The 18895-nt window shown below is 50.2% G+C and overlaps 1 protein-coding gene across 14 annotated transcripts in view; it reads left to right on the plus strand.

Moving 5' to 3' along the window:
• The window catches only part of DMD (dystrophin), a 7596173-nt gene that overhangs the window by 3565599 nt on the left and 4011679 nt on the right, over window positions 1-18895 (plus strand). The window lies entirely within an intron of this gene.

An 18895-nucleotide genomic window follows, 5' to 3' on the forward strand; every position in this document is an offset into this window, starting at 1 on the left:
GATGATCGGAGGAGACTTCAATTGTCACTTTGAGCCTCTGTCTGGAGTAACCCCATTTACACTTGAGGAAGATGAGGCTAGATCTATACCATCCACTAGTATGTACCCAGTTAAACATTGGACCCCTCTGGTTCTCCAGCTTACCTCCCTTACCTACGCTTTCTCTATGAGAGCGTGTAATGGTCGTTTTAGCGGAGATATACCGGGCCAGCCAACATATAGGGGAATGGGTCATGAATCTGTGATTGATTATGTTCTGGTCAGTCTAGATCTATGGCCCAATGTGCTGGACTTTAAGATAACTAGACGAACAGAAAGTGACCATGATCCCTTGACAGTTGTTCTAAATTTTCATCTATTGAACATGGGGCTAGCTATAGTTACTCCTCCAGCAGGTAACCTAAGAGTTATACAAGGGGGGAAGAGGATTCGCTGGCAAACTATAAAACAGTCCGACACGGCAATAGCCAGCTTGTACCTAAAAATACTCCCTTTACTTGATAAGGTGTTTAAAGGAGACGTTAACAATATTGCAGCTGATGGAACCTTGGATTTGGTTAAAACCCATACGGACCTTGTAGAAATACTGCGTGGCTCTTTTTACACCACAGGTACAGTTAATGCAAAGAAGCCAGGTAACAAAAATTCCTGGTTTACAAAGGACTGTAGGCTAGCTAAACAGGATTTATTACAGGCCATCAGGGGGGGCAATCCTTCATTTATTCGGGAAGCTAGGCGGGCATATAGAAGGTTAATTTTTATTGCTAAGACCGAGTGGGAAGAGGAAAGATGGGTTGCTATGAGATTAGCTCTCGTGGCAAAAGATCTAAGATCATTCTGGAACCTTGTCCACTTTGGGAAACCGGAGGGCAACACCCTGATTGACCCAAACGTCTCCGAAGACGCTTGGGCTTCTCACTTTGAAAATTTGTATTCGATTAATACAATCAGGAGCGTCGATCCCCCTGCTACTTTTATTGGCCATGGATCCTTCCTGGCTTGTTCCCCCCTGGACCCTATCAGAAGTGGATCTGGCATTGGATCAGCTTCAAGTGAACAAGGCCCCAGGGTTAGATCGTATTCCCGGGGACCTCTATAAAGACGAACCGAAGATCTGGGCCCCTTACCTTCAAATCCTTTTCAACGCCATCTTACAAGGTTCACCGGTACCATCAACCTGGATGGGTGCGGAAATTATTCCCATCTTTAAAAAGGGATCTCCCCTTGATCCAGGTAACTACAGGCCTATAAGCCTAATATATGTGAGCCAAAAAATCTATTCTAGGCTCATCCTGCAATGGCTACAGAACTGGATAGAAGAGAATAATATACTAACCCCACTTCAAGCGGGATTTAGGCCCAAAACGTCAACTATGGACCAATTATTTAGGCTCCAGATGCTTTATTGGAAACATGTCATATTGGATGGGGGTAGCCTATACATGACCTTCGTGGATTTAAAATCCGCATTTGATATGGTGGATCGTAACCAGTTATGGAACCTATTGCTAGCCATGGGGGCCCCGCCATACCTATGCTATCAATTGAAGATTCTCCACGATGGGACTTATGCTAGAGTACGTTACGGAAAACATGGCAACTTGACTGGCCCCTTCCCCGTTGAAAAGGGAGTACGACAGGGCTGTGTTCTTGCCCCAACCCTGTTCTCTCTCTTTCTTAATGGGCTCATTGCCGATCTTTTGGACACCACTGACATAGACGCACCAAAATTGGCCTCTAGAAAATATCCTGCCCTTATGTTTGCTGACGACACCCTGCTGCTGTCAAAATCCCCAATGGGTATGCAGTGGGTGTTGGATCAGTTTACCAACTTCTGTAAAAAAAGGAACCTGGTGGTCAATATAGGTAAAACGAAGTATATGGCTTTTAATGTAAAACCCTCCAACTACCCACATCCAAAAATGGAAGGTATCGCCCTGGACCGGGTCACTATATTTGAGTACCTAGGTCTGACCTTGAACGACAAAATGGGTTGGTCCCCACAAATGCGTAAAGCCAATTGAAAACTTAACTGTGGGGGGCATCCTTAAAGTTTATAAGAAATGTCGTTCAAAAATCATAAGTGCCCCCTTAGAAATTTACTGTGTGCAATCTCGATCCTCTACATTGTACGGGGCTGAACTTTGGGGCCATACCCGTGCAAACGATTTGGCTACCACCGAAAACAATTTTATGAGGAAACTCTTATCCCTTCCAACTAACACGCCGCTTATGCCATTGAGGTTGGATCTTAACATCCGCCCCATCTTAGAGGTCGTTGCCACTAGACTGGTGATGTACTGGAAAAGGCTCTGGAGTACACCAGAGCTGGCATGTTACAGAGACGAATTGAAAGTAATCTTGGGCTCACTTGGGGCCGACAAGATCCCTTGGCTCCAGTATGTTAGGCAGACATTAACCCATATTGGCCTTGCCCATCTCTGGGTTAACCCAGAGAATTCTACTCTAGGCATTTCCAAAAAAACTCTTGCCTTAACATTTAAAGATTACTTTCTAATGAAAGCTTATAGTTCAGTCAGACCATCTAGTCTGACAGATGCTTTCCTAGATGTCAAATCTCACTACGCCTTTGTACCTGACCTTGATGCTATCCAGCCCATTTTAGCAAAGAAGCTGTACTTACAGTTCAGATATGGAACCCTCCCTCTTTATTCTTTTACTGACCGATGGGTGGGCGGTTCCCAGCATATTTGTCCTGGCTGTTCATCTGAACTGGAAACTACGATCCATGTCGTGCTTTTCTACCCTGCATATGTCGGTATCCGGAAAAAATGGATCATACAATTATGTTTAAACTTGGGTATTAGGAGTTACCTTGATTTTTTTAGGATCTTGCGAAGCGATTTAAATCCACTTGTTGTGGTTGCAGTTTCTAAGTTTCTGTTCGCGATGTGGCTTATTCGTAGGAAACTAATAAGCAACAACACTGATTGATCTATTGGTTCTAAAAGGGGTCTGTCTACCGATTAATTACCATGACATCCTGTTCTCTAACATGGGCTATTGTATTAACTGGAATATGTATTCTAAATGAATTGTTTTATACTGTACTTTTATGATTTTAAACAATCGCAATAAAGTTTTTTTGGATTGGATTGGATTGAAATGACCCTCTTCCTTGCAATGCGAACATTGATTAGGGCCTACAGGAACGCGCGGTTGAGAATACTCGTACCTTTGCACGTTTCTCTGAAACTGTGGCGGTTGCTGATAATTACTCTGGCCACTACGTGGCGGGTAAGCTTGCTGTAACAGAACCTTCGTTTTTAATTCTTTCGTTTTCTTGTCTGCTTTATCTTTCTCATCCTTATCTCTATTTTCGTAATACTGTGCAGTAGCCAGTATTTGCGCTGATGAGGAAACATCCCAAGAACTCTCTGAATCTTTTAACTTCTTACACAACTCGGGAAGCAAATTATGCACAAATGTATCAACAAATAACCGTTGGCCACCTTCAGTACTCATATCTTGACCACTGTGGTCAATAAATGTTTCTTCAAACCTTGTAAAGAAATCAGACACTGTTTCATCTTTCTTTTGTTTGCATGCGGATAATTTATCCCAATTTATGCGCATCGCGGGCATTAAAGTTTTCATGTATGTAATAATTCTATCAGGGAGTTCTGCTACTAAGGGCTCAGGTTTCGCACCACCAACTTGTCTAGTGTCTGCAGCAATGATATTAGCCCATGTGTCACCTAACTCTGCAGCATGATCTGCATTACGAATCAATCCCCACAAAGGCTGTGGAACAACATTTCCAAACAACATATCTATATCAGCTAGATTCATGATACATGATCCTGCCGTCTGTGACAACTCCTTATAATATCCTGCAGGGTTTTTACGGGGATCAGGCAATGTCTGTTTAAGCGCTATTACTTCAGATCGTTTCTGTTGGAAGGCGGACCCCGAGGAGTCGGTGAGACCACCAAGGGGGGGGCCCTCTCACTGCACGAAGTAGCCGAGCGCTGCCGAGAAGTCTCCTGAGAGATCCTTCTCCTATCACGTACTAGCACAGTAACACCACCACACCGGACTCAAGGAGGTTGTCTCAAGACAAGCAATTCTTTATCATCAATAAAAGGTTACGAGTTCAATATTTACACGAAGGGATCGAGGGATCCACCAAAAGTCTCAATGTCTCTTTGGAAGGGTAGGGGGTAGCGGGACAGTCTTTGGCAGGAATGTGGTACGAGGGTACCTGGGGCCCAGTTCTTATCCTCAAGCTGGAGGACCTCCGATCTCGGAGAGGTCGAGCCGCGACGGCGTCAGCAGGGCTCTGGCGTACAGTTCGTGGAGAGCCGCGATTCAATCAGCAGGGCTCTCAAGATGGTTTCTGCTCAGCTCGAGCCGCGACGTCGTCAGCAGGGCTCCGAGGAAGGTTTCAGCGAGGTTGGGCCGCGACGGCGTCAGCAGGGCTCCGATGTTCCAGGTGGTTCAGAAAGGGTTCACAAGAGGGAGCCGCGACGCAGTCAGCAGGGCTCGTGATGGTTCCGGCAAGAGTTCTTCTCCGTAGGGTCAGCCGCGATTCGATCAGCAGGGCTCTCGACTCCGGGATACAACTGCCGAGCTGTGGTGGAGTCGCCCCAGATATAGGTCTGGAGCCCTTTGATGTCCGGACCTATGCGCCCGAGGGGGCGGAGTGGCCGGGTGGAGGTGGCCAGACGCCCAGCAGGAGAGGCGCCAGGCCCATGGGAGTTGCAGGGTGATCACACCTCGAGAGGGGAGGACAGTTGGGGGTCCCATCGATACTGTCCTCCGCCGGGGGCGATGAATGGTTCCTGCGGCACCCCCTGGCCAGTTCGTGGTGCCTCGATGTCGGGGCTTCGCTGGGGTCGAGGCCGGGTTGAGCGGGGTCGCGCCGGCTGGGGCACGGTGTGACGTGGATGCCAACAAGATGGCGGAGCCACGAGGAGTATGCGACCACGTGCAGCTCCGGGTGAAGGGCCTTGGTGCAGTCCAGACGGGTGGCCCGTGACGGCCGGGGCGGGGAACGGCCACAATCCAGGGGGTTAAGGACCACGCCACGAGGCCGGGTCCAACAGGCGTCCCCCCCAGCCGAAGGCATGGAGAGTCACCCATCTCCTTGGGGATTCTCCTCGTCAAGGCGGAAGAAGCGGGACAGGCCGTCGGCGTTGGCGTGGTCATTGCCGGGCCGGTGTTCGACGTCAAAGTCCATCCCTTGTAGCGAGATGGACCATCGCAGAAGCTTGGGGTTCTCGCCCCGCATTCGCATTAACCATTGCAAGGGCCGGTGGTCGGTCTGGACCCGGAAGTGGGCGCCAAAGAGGTAGGGCCGGAGCTTCTTGAGGGCCCACACTACAGCGAAGGCCTCACGCTCAATAGTGCTCCAGCGTTGCTCCCGGGGCAGTAGTCGCCGGCTGATGAAGGCCACTGGTCGGTCGAGCCCCTTTTCGTCAGTTTGGGAGAGGACGGCCCCGATCCCATACTCGGAGGCGTCCGTCTGTACCACGAACTCCTTCTGGTAGTCCGGGGCCTGCAGCACCGGAGCAGTACACATGGCCGTTTTGAGGGTGTCGAAGGCTGTTTGGCAGCGGGGTGTCCAGTGTACCTTCTTGGGCTGTTTTTTGGACGTTAACTCTGTGAGGGGGCCAACAATGCTCCCATAGTCCCGGATAAACCGCCGGTAGTATCCGGTGAGGCCCAGGAAGGCCCGGACAGCGGTCTGGGTAGTGGGGGGTTCCCAGGTCTGGATGGCATCTATCTTCGCTTGGAGGGGGGCCACCTGCCCGCTCCCCACTTGATGGCCCAGGTAGGTCACGGATCCGTGGCCGATTTGGCATTTGCTGGCCTTGATTGTGAGCCCGGCCCGCTGGAGGGCGGCCAGGACGGCCTTCAGGTGGAGGAGGTGCTCGGCCCAGTGGTTGCTGTACACGGCAATGTCATCTAAGTAGGCCGCGCTGAAGGCCTCAAGCCCAGCCAAAACCTTGTTCACCAGTCTTTGGAAGGTGGCCGGGGCGTTCTTCATTCCGAAGGGCATCACCCGAAAGTGGTAATGCCCATCCGGAGTCGAAAAGGCGGATCTTTCTTGGGCGCCGGGGGTGAGCTGGATTTGCCAGTACCCGGCGGTGAGGTCCAGCGTGCTCAAGTAGCGAGCGGCCCCTAGGCGGTCGATGAGTTCGTCGGCCCGGGGTATCGGGTGTGCGTCCGTCTTGGTTACTACATTCAGGGCTCGGTAGTCCACGCAGAATCGCAACTCCGGGGGGTGACCGGGAGCTGCGGCCTTGGGCACCAGGACGACAGGGCTGGCCCACGGGCTGTCGGAAGGCTCGATGACCCCCAGGGCCAGCATCTTCGCTACTTCGGCCTGGATGCAGGCCCGCACTCGGTCAGGCACCCGGTAGGCTCTGTGTCGTATGGGGGGGTTCTCCCCGGTGTCGACGTCGTGGACGCACCAGTGGGTCACCCCCGGGGTGAGAGAGAAGAGGGCTGCGTAGTCCCGCAGTAATCGCTGGCAGTCGCTGCGCTGTTCCGGGGTCAGGGACGAGGCGAGTTGGACCCCTTCGATCGATCCATCGTGAATGTCGGATTGCAAGAGGTCGGGCAAGGGCTCGGAGTCGTCCTCGCCCCCCTCGTCGGTCGCCAGCAGCAGGCTCAGTTCGGTCCGGGCGAAGTGGGGTTTTAGCCTGTTCGCATGTAGGACCCGGAGGGGGTTCCGGGGGGACTCCAGATCGACCAGGTAGATGACGGGACTTTTCTTCTCCACCACCTTGAAGGGCCCGGTCCACTTGTCCTGGAGGGCGCCGGGTTCGACCGGGGCCATGACCCATACTTTCTGACCTGGCTCGAATTCTACAGTAGAAGTGTTGCGATCGTACCACCGCTTCATGTCCTCCTGGCTGGCCTCGAGGTTGGCTTCGGCTATGGCTCGGAACTTGCGGGTCTGGTTTCGGAGGGTCAGGAGGTATCGGTAGACGTCAGGAGGGGCGCCTCGGGGCTTCATCTCCCAGCCCTCCTTGACCAGGCTGAGCGGTCCGCGGACCGGGTGTCCATACAATAGCTCAAACGGGCTGAACCCCAGGGATTTCTGCGGGACCTCCCGATAGGCAAACAGGAGGCAGGGCAGCAGGACATCCCATTTCCGCCTGAGGGGTTCTTCCAGTCCCTGGATCATCCCTTTCAATGTTCGGTTGAACCGCTCAACCAGTCCGTTCCCCTGAGGGTGATATGGGGTCGTGAACTTGTATGTGACCCCGCATTGTTGCCACAGGGACCGCATGTACCTGGAGATAAAGTTCGTGCCGCGGTCGCTCACCACTTCGCTGGGGAATCCCACTCGGGAGAAGATCCCCATCAAGGCCCGGCCTACCACAGGGGCCGTTATAGTTCTGAGCGGGACCGCCTCCGGGTACCTGGTGGCGTGGTCCACGAGGACCAGGATGAAGCGGTGGCCCAGGGCGGTTTGGGGGTCCAGGGGTCCCACAATGTCGATTCCGACTCGTTCAAACGGGGTGCTGACGGCGGGAAAGGGCTGGAGGGGGGCCTTGACCCGACCCCCCGTCTTTCCGCTGGCTTGGCAGGTCTGGCAGGACCGGCAGTGGTTGTCCACATCTCTCCGCATCCAGGGCCAGTAGAAGTGGGTCACCAGACGACTGTACGTTTTATCTTGCCCCAAGTGTCCGGCGAGGGGCACATCATGGGCCAGGTTGAGAAGGAACTCCCGGAAGCGGAGGGGGACCACCAACACGCGGCTGGCCCCGAGTTCTGCTACTTTCTGTTCACTGTACAACAGGCCCTCGGCCCAGTAGATCCAGTGGGTGCCGGTCTGGTCACCGTTGGCTTGCGCGGCCGCCTGCTGTCGGACCCCTTCGAGAGAAGGACAGGACTGTTGCTCTTGCTGGAACTGCTCTCGGGTGGGGCCCCCTTCATGTTGCCATTGCGTCAGCTCTGGTAGGGCGCTCGGAGAAGCCATCTCTTCGGGGAGGATTCGCTGGGCCCAGGGTCGGTGTCCGCCTCCTCCTCGCTGCTGGCGGGAGGGGGTGTGAGCCCCTCGGGTCGGGCGGTCCCGGAGATCGAGGATGAGCGGGGGGCCTGGGTGGTCATGGACCGGGTGATGGCGCAGGCCCAATCAGCCAGCCCCAACATTCGGAGGTGCTCTCGTCGTTCTACTTGAGCCCAGGGGGAACTCTCCAAATCGTTCCCCAGGAGGCAGTCGACCGGGGCGTCGTCGCGCACTGTCACCTTCAGCAGGCCCGTCACCCCTCCCCACTCGAAGGGGACCAGGGCCATCTGGCATAGGCTTTCACTGTTGTCGGCCGTTCGTACAGGGCACAGCACATTCGGTAGAATCTGTTCAGGGGTCACCAGGTGGCAGCGGACAGCGGTGATACTGGCGCCGGTGTCGCGAAGGGCTTCGGCCCGTTGTCCGTTGACCGTGACCTGCTGCCGGTACTTCTGGGTGTTGGTTGGGATGGGGGTGCAGGGTACCATCTCTCGGCTACCCAGGCAGACCAGGGACATGGCTGCCGGCTCCCACTCAGTGTTTTCTCGGTCGAGGGCCTCTTCTTCCTCTTCTCCTCCCCCCAAGGCGGCGGCTGTCAGCTGCCGGGGCGGGGGCCCGCCGGCCCCGTTTCTTCGGTTCAGGGGGCAGGCCGGGTCGCTGGCAAAGTGTCCGGTTTGTTGGCAGCCATAGCAGGTCACTGGTGGCCGTGGTCCGGGTCGGGCCGGGCCCACCCTTCGCGCTAGGCTCGGGGAGAGATGTGGCTGCGGTGGCCCTCGAGGGGGGCTCCTGGGGGCCCCAGCGGGAGGGTCTCGGTTCCTGTTCGGCCCTCCCCCCCCACCGCGCTGGCGTGGGGGTCCGTTGGGGTTCCTCTGGTACTCCCCCATTGAGCTCCGGGGGATCCGGGAGTTGACCCATCGATCGGCCTCGACGGCAAGTTTTCGTGGGTCGGTCATTTTGCTGTCGAGGAGGTGCTGTCTCAGTTCCACGAAGCAATTGTTGGAAAGATGTTCCCAGACGATGAGGTCGACCAGTTGCCCGTAGGTGGTTACTTTGCTGCCTTTGATCCACCCTTCTAGGGCCCGACTGAAAAAGTCCACATATTCCACCCATGTGGTACCCGGGATTTTCTTGCAGTCTCGGAACCGCTGGCGGTACATCTCCGCTGTTAGCCCGTAGCGGGTGAGCAGGGCCTCCTTCATGTGATCGTAGGAGGTCATCACCTCCTCCGGTAGCTGGAGCAGCGTGTCCCGCCCTTCACTCAGGAATCGCCCCCACAGGCCTGCGCCCCAGTCTTTTCGGGGCACTCGATGGGAGGTCATGGCCACCTCGTAGGCCTTGAACCATTGTTGGATATCGTCATTCTTGTAATACTCCTTGACGACCTCCTTCGGGATATGCACCTTGGCCTCGGGGGGCGGTAGAGTGTCTCTAGTACTGGGGGTGTTGGTCCCTCCGTTCTTGGCCTTGATCTCGAGCTCCTTGAGACTGCGCTCGTGCTCAAGAGTTAGTTTCTTTTCCTCCAACTCCCGGTGTCGTCTCTTCTCTTCTATTTCTTCTTGAAGGCGTAGCTGCTCGAGGGCCAGTTTCTTTTCTGCCAGCTGGAGTTCGCCGTCCAGTCGCAGTCGGGCGAGCTCTAGTTCGTGGCTCCGGACCTTTTCCCGCTCTCGTATTTCCTCTTCGGAGAGGCCGGTTTCTAGGCTCTTTCTTCCTCCGGTTGTCGGGGTTAGTGCGGTTGCTGTGGTCTCCGTCAGGGGCAAGGGCCCTTCTTCCTGGGAGGGGCCTGCCCCAGCCTCCAACCATGCCCTCAGAGCTTTCTGCATCTCTTCCTTGGTACCGAGGCTGGTGGTTGCAATGCCTTTGTCTCTGCAGAACTGTTTTAATTCTTTGTGCGTATATTCCTCCAGCCGTTCGGGCTGGAACTCCATTGTCGCGTTGTTTTCCTGGCTGCTCATGATGCTATTCGTTTGGATGGGTAGCTAGTGGGTACTGGCTGGTACGTACTGCGTTCGGCTCGGATCCCGTCGCTGGCCACCAAATGTTGGAAGGCGGACCCCGAGGAGTCGGTGAGACCACCAAGGGGGGGGCCCTCTCACTGCACGAAGTAGCCGAGCGCTGCCGAGAAGTCTCCTGAGAGATCCTTCTCCTATCACGTACTAGCACAGTAACACCACCACACCGGACTCAAGGAGGTTGTCTCAAGACAAGCAATTCTTTATCATCAATAAAAGGTTACGAGTTCAATATTTACACGAAGGGATCGAGGGATCCACCAAAAGTCTCAATGTCTCTTTGGAAGGGTAGGGGGTAGCGGGACAGTCTTTGGCAGGAATGTGGTACGAGGGTACCTGGGGCCCAGTTCTTATCCTCAAGCTGGAGGACCTCCGATCTCGGAGGGGTCGAGCCGCGACGGCGTCAGCAGGGCTCTGGCGTACAGTTCGTGGAGAGCCGCGATTCAATCAGCAGGGCTCTCAAGATGGTTTCTGCTCAGCTCGAGCCGCGACATCGTCAGCAGGGCTCCGAGGAAGGTTTCAGCGAGGTTGGGCCGCGACGGCGTCAGCAGGGCTCCGATGTTCCAGGTGGTTCAGAAAGGGTTCACAAGAGGGAGCCGCGACGCAGTCAGCAGGGCTCGTGATGGTTCCGGCAAGAGTTCTTCTCCGTAGGGTCAGCCGCGATTCGATCAGCAGGGCTCTCGACTCCGGGATACAACTGCCGAGCTGTGGTGGGGTCGCCCCAGATATAGGTCTGGAGCCCTTTGATGTCCGGACCTATGCGCCCGAGGGGGCGGAGTGGCCGGGTGGAGGTGGCCAGACGCCCAGCAGGAGAGGCGCCAGGCCCATGGGAGTTGCAGGGTGATCACACCTCGAGAGGGGAGGACAGTTGGGGGTCCCATCGATACTGTCCTCCGCCGGGGGCGATGAATGGTTCCTGCGGCACCCCCTGGCCAGTTCGTGGTGCCTCGATGTCGGGGCTTCGCTGGGGTCGAGGCCGGGTTGAGCGGGGTCGCGCCGGCTGGGGCACGGTGTGACGTGGATGCCAACAAGATGGCGGAGCCACGAGGAGTATGCGACCACGTGCAGCTCCGGGTGAAGGGCCTTGGTGCAGTCCAGACGGGTGGCCCGTGACGGCCGGGGCGGGGAACGGCCACAATCCAGGGGGTTAAGGACCACGCCACGAGGCCGGGTCCAACAGTTTCCAAGGGACATGCACCCAAACACGCTGGAAATGAGCTGGAGCAGCAGCAATGCCACGAGCGGCATCAGCCGCAACGGCTTCCTTCCATACCGGAGGGACTTCTCTCATGGGGTATTGTCGTGCTTTTACGTTTTTCCCTACGGGTAACTCCTGTTCGAACAATGACTGATGACAATCATCATTCCTGAAGGACAGTAAAGTCGCAACTGCTTTATCTACATCGGGACCCACAATCGTACCTTTTCCAAAATCAAATTGCACTCGACACAACTCCTGTGAGCTTGGGTCTCTACCATGATCTTCCAGTTCCTCACAGAGAAATTCACACATTTTCTCAAACACATACCTCTGTTTTGGGGCTTCCCATTGGTGAAAAACATTAACCACTGACTCTACATCATAGAGTGAAGAAAAAACAATCCACCTACGTGCCATATGGTCTAATACCTCTTTCTCTCCAGAATCAGGCAGCTGACTACGCAACTGCTTACGTTGTGTACCAGGGGTCATACTAGATGACCCAAAGAGAGGCGAAATTAAACTAGTGACTACACTAGCTATTCGTTGTCGTGCAGAAGGAGAAGTTGAGGCAAAAACGGGGGGAAAGACAGAGGGAAGAAAAACGGGTGCAGATACAGGTACAGTGGTAGAATCAGGAAGAGCGCCAAGGGAGGCAGCTGATGTACTAGGCAAAGTCGCAGGAAGCGCAGAAGAGACAGGTAGCAAACTTGGCGGCCCCTTGAAAGGGCTGCGCTGTAGGGACATGAGCCAGCTGAGTAGGAGCTGGCGGCTGCGGAAAAGCTTGCGGCAAATTAACTGGAGGCTGTACATTTAGAGGTTGTGGAGGTGCTGTAGCACTCTGCGCATACGGAGGTGGCGAACTCAGCAAATGTGACATTACGGGATCTTTCTCCTTCTCTTTTAACACATTCTGTTGAAGGTGCGGTAAAACTGGGTAACATTTAACGATCCCTAGTTTACGCTGTCTTTGTAACTGCTCATTCATTTGTTCCTCCTCATTATCCTTAAATTGTACAGCTGCTTGCATAACCAACATACCTCTCTCTCTTTTGTTTTTCTTCGATAACTTGATTTCCTTCTGTTTGGCTTCCTTTCGCCATAGGCGGAAAGAATCAAACATCGCCGGCCGGGCTTTCTTTTTAAATAATTTAACTTCCAAATTGTCTAAGATATCTGTGTCGAAACTACCATTTTGGGGCCATTTTAAAACACCGTCCTTCCTGGTGTATCGGATCCATACTTCATTATATGCAATGGGGCCCACACCATTTTTTACATAAAGCTCATAAGTTGGAGTTCCAATTGGAGGAACCGGACACGAATCCTCCAATCGGGAATCCTTTCTACAGCCCAAACAAAACCAATTACCAAATATACTAGAACCAGGCATCTTTGCTCACTAGTCTAGTTTCAAACTTCAAAGGATTATCAAAACGCGATAGTCTCGTGAATACACGAGTCCTTCGGCTTTGGCACTTGCAAGATCCAAATCAAAGCGATCCCGAAGGGATACCAAAACTAAGAACCAAACTAAGAATTAGGAGGCGCTCCACTTATACTTAACTGAGGAATCGATGACGTCACCAGAAGACTCGGTTAATCGTTTCGCTCTACCAAATTATCAAGGGTCCAAAACAGGGCGATAGTCAGGGCAGCAGTCCTTCGTAGCCGTCAGCAAGCGGGGAACCTCGCAGCAAAGACTTTCGGACCACGTCGACATGCAGGGGTCGATGAAGTGGCGGCCTTCCTCCAGAATTTCCACACGAAGCTCCTCACGAACCTCTGGCTTGGACCAGTACCGCTGAAATCGCCCCGAGTTGGGCGCCAACTGAAGTACTGGGTTATTTAGGAACCCAGCGGTGCCAGGGGTAGCACCCTATGACTTCGAGTTCTTCCTGTCTTGGACCACAGAAACACAGAGTCTTGCGGTGGCGTCAAAGATCGTTTTATTATTGACTGCAGCCAGTAACAGCAATCCTAGAAGTACACACGGGTATGTTCTCAGGAGACTGCTCAAAGTTACAAAACCAGTCTTCTCCTTATATACAAAATATCATGCTTCAGGCACACATTCCTCGTTTTACGATATGGTCATTCATATGTATTCATTACAAACGAAAAGGCAGAGTCATGATGACCATCCCACATTTCAGTTCAGCCCGCCCACAATTATTTACCCAGCGAGGCTCAGATCCCTCATCAGCAGACCCCAATAAACACGGGCACCTCCGCCTCGTAAAACAAGCCATAAAGCAGGAAGAGTCTGGTGTGAAAGAGATTAGCCGGAGGCTTGTGTGGGATGAAAAGGCTTTATGGTGTGTCAAACCCTGATGCTAATCACAGGTGGCCGTAGGAAGGGGAGCTCGTGAGACCGGACTGACCTGGGGCGGTGGAGCCAAATCGCACAGGTCACAGAGAAGTCAATAGAAGGCACATGTGTTCTGAAGGCCTGGGCTTGTCCTTAATGTGCAGCCTATGTGAGGGCAACCATAAGATGGCTACCGCTCTAAAATGGAACCCACGAAGTCAATGTGTAATATCGTATACAAAGTGAATTTATCGATGAAACGTTATGCAAAACACTTGTACATACCGCATTGCCCATTCGCAGTTCGCTGATACCGGAATAGGCAGGGTAGGGCCATGCCTCCTACGTGGTCCCAAAATTTAAAGTACCACAACGCAGCTTTGAACAATTGTGCAGGTCTTTTTGTGGTATTTCATATGATTTAAAAATGTTGAAGCTCTAGATAATGGCAAAGCTAACACCTTCTAGGCATCGGCGGTTATAAAAAATAAAACAATTGATAAAAGCATCCTTCTTAATATTTTGCAATGAAACTTTTACAAACATCTTCTTACAACCAACCTTGCACCATTTCCCCAAGGAATTCCACTTACAGTACTCCAGTAAATCAAGACCTTTTGTTTGCTCTCTTTCATCCTAATTGTGGAGATAACCGCGCTGCTATCCTACCTTGAAGCTATTTTGGCCAGTGGGATTTGCTGAAACTTTCAGTGATAGGAGAACTTGGGCAAAGATTAATGCAAGAAGGGAATTGGCAGTAGTTTTACATGCAATAGTTAAATGGCACGCAAACTATAAAATGGATATGCTGCTCATGAGGCAGACAAATATATTGGATCCAAGGTAGAGAAATGGCACTTGAGGGTGAAACATTTTTTGCATTACCTTTTAGATGCAGAACTAAATATGTAAAGAAAGCATCCCTTCTGTGAACCGATCACATCTCAGATGTTTCAAAATTGTGTATGTGTCCTAATCTGTTAGGCATGTGACTTGCTTTCAAAACAATAGAGTTTTTTTTGTTGCTTCCCTTAGTATAAAACGTCTGTGGGATAGCATGCCTTCTTACATTCACGTTCACAACATATCACTGCATTGCCTCATTTAAAGTAGGACATCCAAACTGAGAAGCTCAAGATAGCCACAAGAAGCAGGTCAAAGAGATGAATGAAGGGGGGTGGGCATGGGCAGTGAGCCATTATAGCAAACATTTCGAGATAAGCTCCCGCATTTCCAGTTACAGCAGAAAGAAGACATCTTTCACTTCAGGCAGAGTAACATGAACTCTAGCAATTAACACCCATTTCGAATTTAGGCAGCCTTTACATGCGCATTGCTTGCATTTCCATTTATTTGAAGCAGTCCGGCCCCCTGGCTGCCCCACCCGCTGAATCACTTCACAGGAGGCCCCCTCCCTTCTGCTGGGCCATCTCAAATTCTGAATATACTTGTCCTTTAGCAGCAAGGCTAAAATTATACGGACAACGGACATTATGGTAAATTCATTGACAGTCCGTGAAATTTACGGACAGTTAGTCACCCTAATGTTGCCATAGAATCATTCCACGCTCATTTTGTAAGTACACTATTCCGATGGATAATTTCTTTGTACCAGCAATTCAATTTTATCTGACATTTATTCCAAAACCTATACATTTTTTTTGTCCCCTTTATCACTTTGTGAGGAGAACTTTTTTTACTTCCGCTTCTGAGACCGTATAGCCCTAGCTCTCTTAAGAATAGTTTAAATATTTTATACTCATTGGGAACTTATGAAATTTGTTTAGCCATTTTAGATTTTATTAATGGGGCATGGGGGTACTAGGTAGCATTATGGGTAGTGTGTGTTTTTGCCATAAAGCAATTATACTGCACTGGATTTATGCACTTTTTTGTCTCTTATTTAGTTTTTTTAATTATTGAATGGCTGTCCGAAATAATTGTATCCATGTTGCTTTTATGATTTACTCTTATCGAATAAAGTTTTGTGACTGACTGACCTTGTTCGTTCAACAAATTTATTGGGGTAAAATGACCATTAAAAGACAAAAAAAAACACAGTTAAGAAAACCTCATGTTACATAAACCATATCATAAACCAATAATCCCTCATATGAAAAAAGGGGGTAAATAAATAGACTATCAAGGCCAAAATAAGCATGGAAATATCATGTTAAAATTAAACTGTTATATAATGACCTACAGATATCAAACACTCACATTACTTTGGCATAAATTCATATTGCTTTCTCAGTTGCAGTGCTTGAGTGATAAAGCTCAGAACTGAGCAGCAAATCAATGGCGACTCCAGGTGCTGTCAAAAGAGCTGTTCCTTCTGATGGTTATTAAAAAGTCTACTACTGAGAATGGTACAGACAAATTGTGAACTAAAAGAAGATTATAAGGTGCAAAAGAGCATAGCGTGCTTTGTTGAATGGTGTGACCTCCCATCACAAGGGCAACAAGATAAAGTTGGGAAAATAGGACCAGATACAGGAAAGGCCACCAAGAAAATGAATCTTGTTCCCACGAAATTGTGTTAGATAAATCCTTAACTCTGGTGCCTCTACCCAAGTAAGATAAGGTTCCATGATATTAGTGGTAAACAATGGCACATACGATGAGACTATAACCAGGTCCAATACTTTTGTGAACCCTATCTTCCTTGTTATAAGCAATATACTTTTCTTTAACTAGGTTCTTAAAATGTGGGGGTATCTTGTCAGGTTCTGCTAAATAATCATTCAATCCCAAATCACAAAGGGTGTTTTTAATATGTTTAAGCCATGGGATGGCTATCGTGTTACTCTGTGCAAGGCAGTATTTATTTATACTTCGAGTGAAGCCCAATACTTGTCCAAATTTTGCACCATAATCGAATAGGGGCCAATCCTACCCTGTCATTCAAAAAGCCTACCCCAATTTCATTATGGGTAATAAATCTTGGGGTGGTTTTTGGGGTTCCTAAGAGCCTATTTAAAAATGCATTCTCTGCTCCCTTTAAGACCTTAGGGTTAATGTATCCCCATACCCCTGCTCCACTCTAAGGGCTTACTTTTATAGAGCGTAATCCTTTCTAAAAGGGGTTCATGTCCTAACTTTCTAGTGAATCTAAAAATTGATTCGGAAGAAGCTTCCAATCCCTGCCTTCTGTGAATTGATAGTCTTTCCCCATTCATGTTCTCATTAAACATAAGACCTAAATAATTAAAATCTTTTGATTTTAAATCTTTGGTCCCCCCAATATAAGTTTTTTTTGACTGGTTGTTCTTTGGGCCACAAGTCATAATATACAATTTCTTTAAAATTCACCATGAGCATTAAATATTGCATTAAATAATTAAAACCGTTTAAAAGCAATTGCAACCCATTTGTTGTACATGCGATTAAAACTGCATTTGCATACAATAGTACGGCGATTAAACAGGAACCTATTTTAGGGACGCCACAAGTGCGTGATATAAAAATGAGTCTTCTGACCTCGTACTTGTTGGCTTTATGATTCTAGGCACTTTACCACTGCTAACAAGTGTAACATGTATATGCTGTGTACTCTAATCATGGTAACATTGGCATATTAACAATTGGTATATTTAATTTGCTTGTAAAGTGCACTATTTGTGCCCAGGGCCTGTAAATTCAATGCTACTAGTACATCTGCAGCGCTGATTGTGCCACCCACTCAGTCACACTTTAAACATGGCTCAGGCCTGCCAGTGCAGAACCTGTATGGGCAGTTGTGAACTGCCATTTCGATCTGTCATGGTATACCAGGCATGCCAGGCCCAAATCTTCCTATTTATTACTTGTAAGTCACCCTTAAGGTAGGCCCCAGGTAGCCCCAAGGGCAGGGTGCAGTGCATTTAAAAAGTGCGACATGCACTTTTGAGTTTTACATGTCCTGATATTGAAAAACTTCTAAATTCGTTTTTACTACTACAAGGCCTATCGTTCTCATAGGTTAACATGGGGATTTCCTTAAAACATATTCCAAGTGTAATTTCCCATCAGGAGTATATAGAAATTGGAGTTTGGTGTCTCCAGACTCACAATTTAAAAACACATCTTTTAGTAAAGTTGGTTTTTAAATTGCAGGTCTGAAAATGCACTTTACAAAGTTGTCATTTTCTTAATTTAACCATTCTGTGCCTCTGAATACACGTCCGGGTTAGGGTGACAGCTGGGCTTTGTCCATTCCCTCTATACAGTCACTAAAAGGGAGCTGGGGTGTGACATTTACATCCTGATGGCAAATGTGCCTTCCTGCGGTAGCTTGGGATGGAGGAGCTGACACTTGCTCCTGAATGGGGCTGTGCCTGTCCCCACACAAAGAGCTGCATACCCTCCTGTAGTGTGTCTGCAGACAGGGTAGAAAGGTATCTTGTTATCTACTAATTCTTCTTTGATGTCTCCACCCACTTCAAAGGCACATTTGGTAAAAAAAGAACTGGACTCCTGACACCACCAAATCAGAACTCGACTGGAACTAAGGACATTCTGCCTGAAAGAACAGCTGCTGTGCAGTGGGAGGGGTTGCCACTTTGCTACTTGCCATGCTGTGATGGCCTGCTGATTGCTGTGCTCTAGCAGTGCCTGCTACTTTTGAAATTGCTCTGCTGTGTTGACCTGCAGCCTTCTTTTCCTTGCCTGGGAGTGTAAGGGACTGGGCCTGCTCTCTACGTCCTTAAACCTATGATTCTGCAAGGGCTTGCTGGCTTTCCTCCTGTTCTCTGAAGTTTCAGGGTCACAAAATATTTCCTACAACTCTGCTGGGGGACTCTGCCATCTGTGAGCCCTATCCTTTTGTGAGGTGTCCCCTCCTCTCCTGGCCTTCAGAAGGGGGTTACTTTCAATACAGCTCTTTAAGTCAAGCTTTTGGTATTTTCATGACTGAAAACAGGCCTGTTTGCTCTGGAACCTCATTGCTCGCTCTAAGGATCAGCACGAGCAGGCGCTAGTTCGTCTCCTCGCACAGCAGCATCGCTGCTTGTAACCACGAGGCCCCAGACCATCTTTCTGTCATGCCTGGTGGCTCTTCCCGCCCCGCCGACCATTGCCAGCGATACTCACCGTGCTTCCGGCAAACTCTGTCCCTGCAAATGTGACTGTAGGCATAACTTGACAAAGTAAAACTTCAGCAGGACCTATTTGGAATTGTATCCAACCTTCGCTCCATCGCGGTCCGTGGAATTATCAGATTTGGCATGGTCTAGTGCAACCTCAAGTAACCCTTTAGCGCTAATGACTTCTAAGCGCTGTTTTGGGATTTAATCTTTAGACATTCTTATCTCAACTTCTATTGATTGGTATTTTGTCATTTTGGTCTTGTTTTTTATTGGATACATATTTTCTAAATTTCTAAACTGGTGTGGAGTCCTTTTGTGGTG

This window comes from Triturus cristatus, chromosome 8 (assembly GCF_964204655.1).
Source record: "Triturus cristatus chromosome 8, aTriCri1.1, whole genome shotgun sequence".
Classification (NCBI taxonomy): domain Eukaryota; kingdom Metazoa; phylum Chordata; class Amphibia; order Caudata; family Salamandridae; genus Triturus; species Triturus cristatus.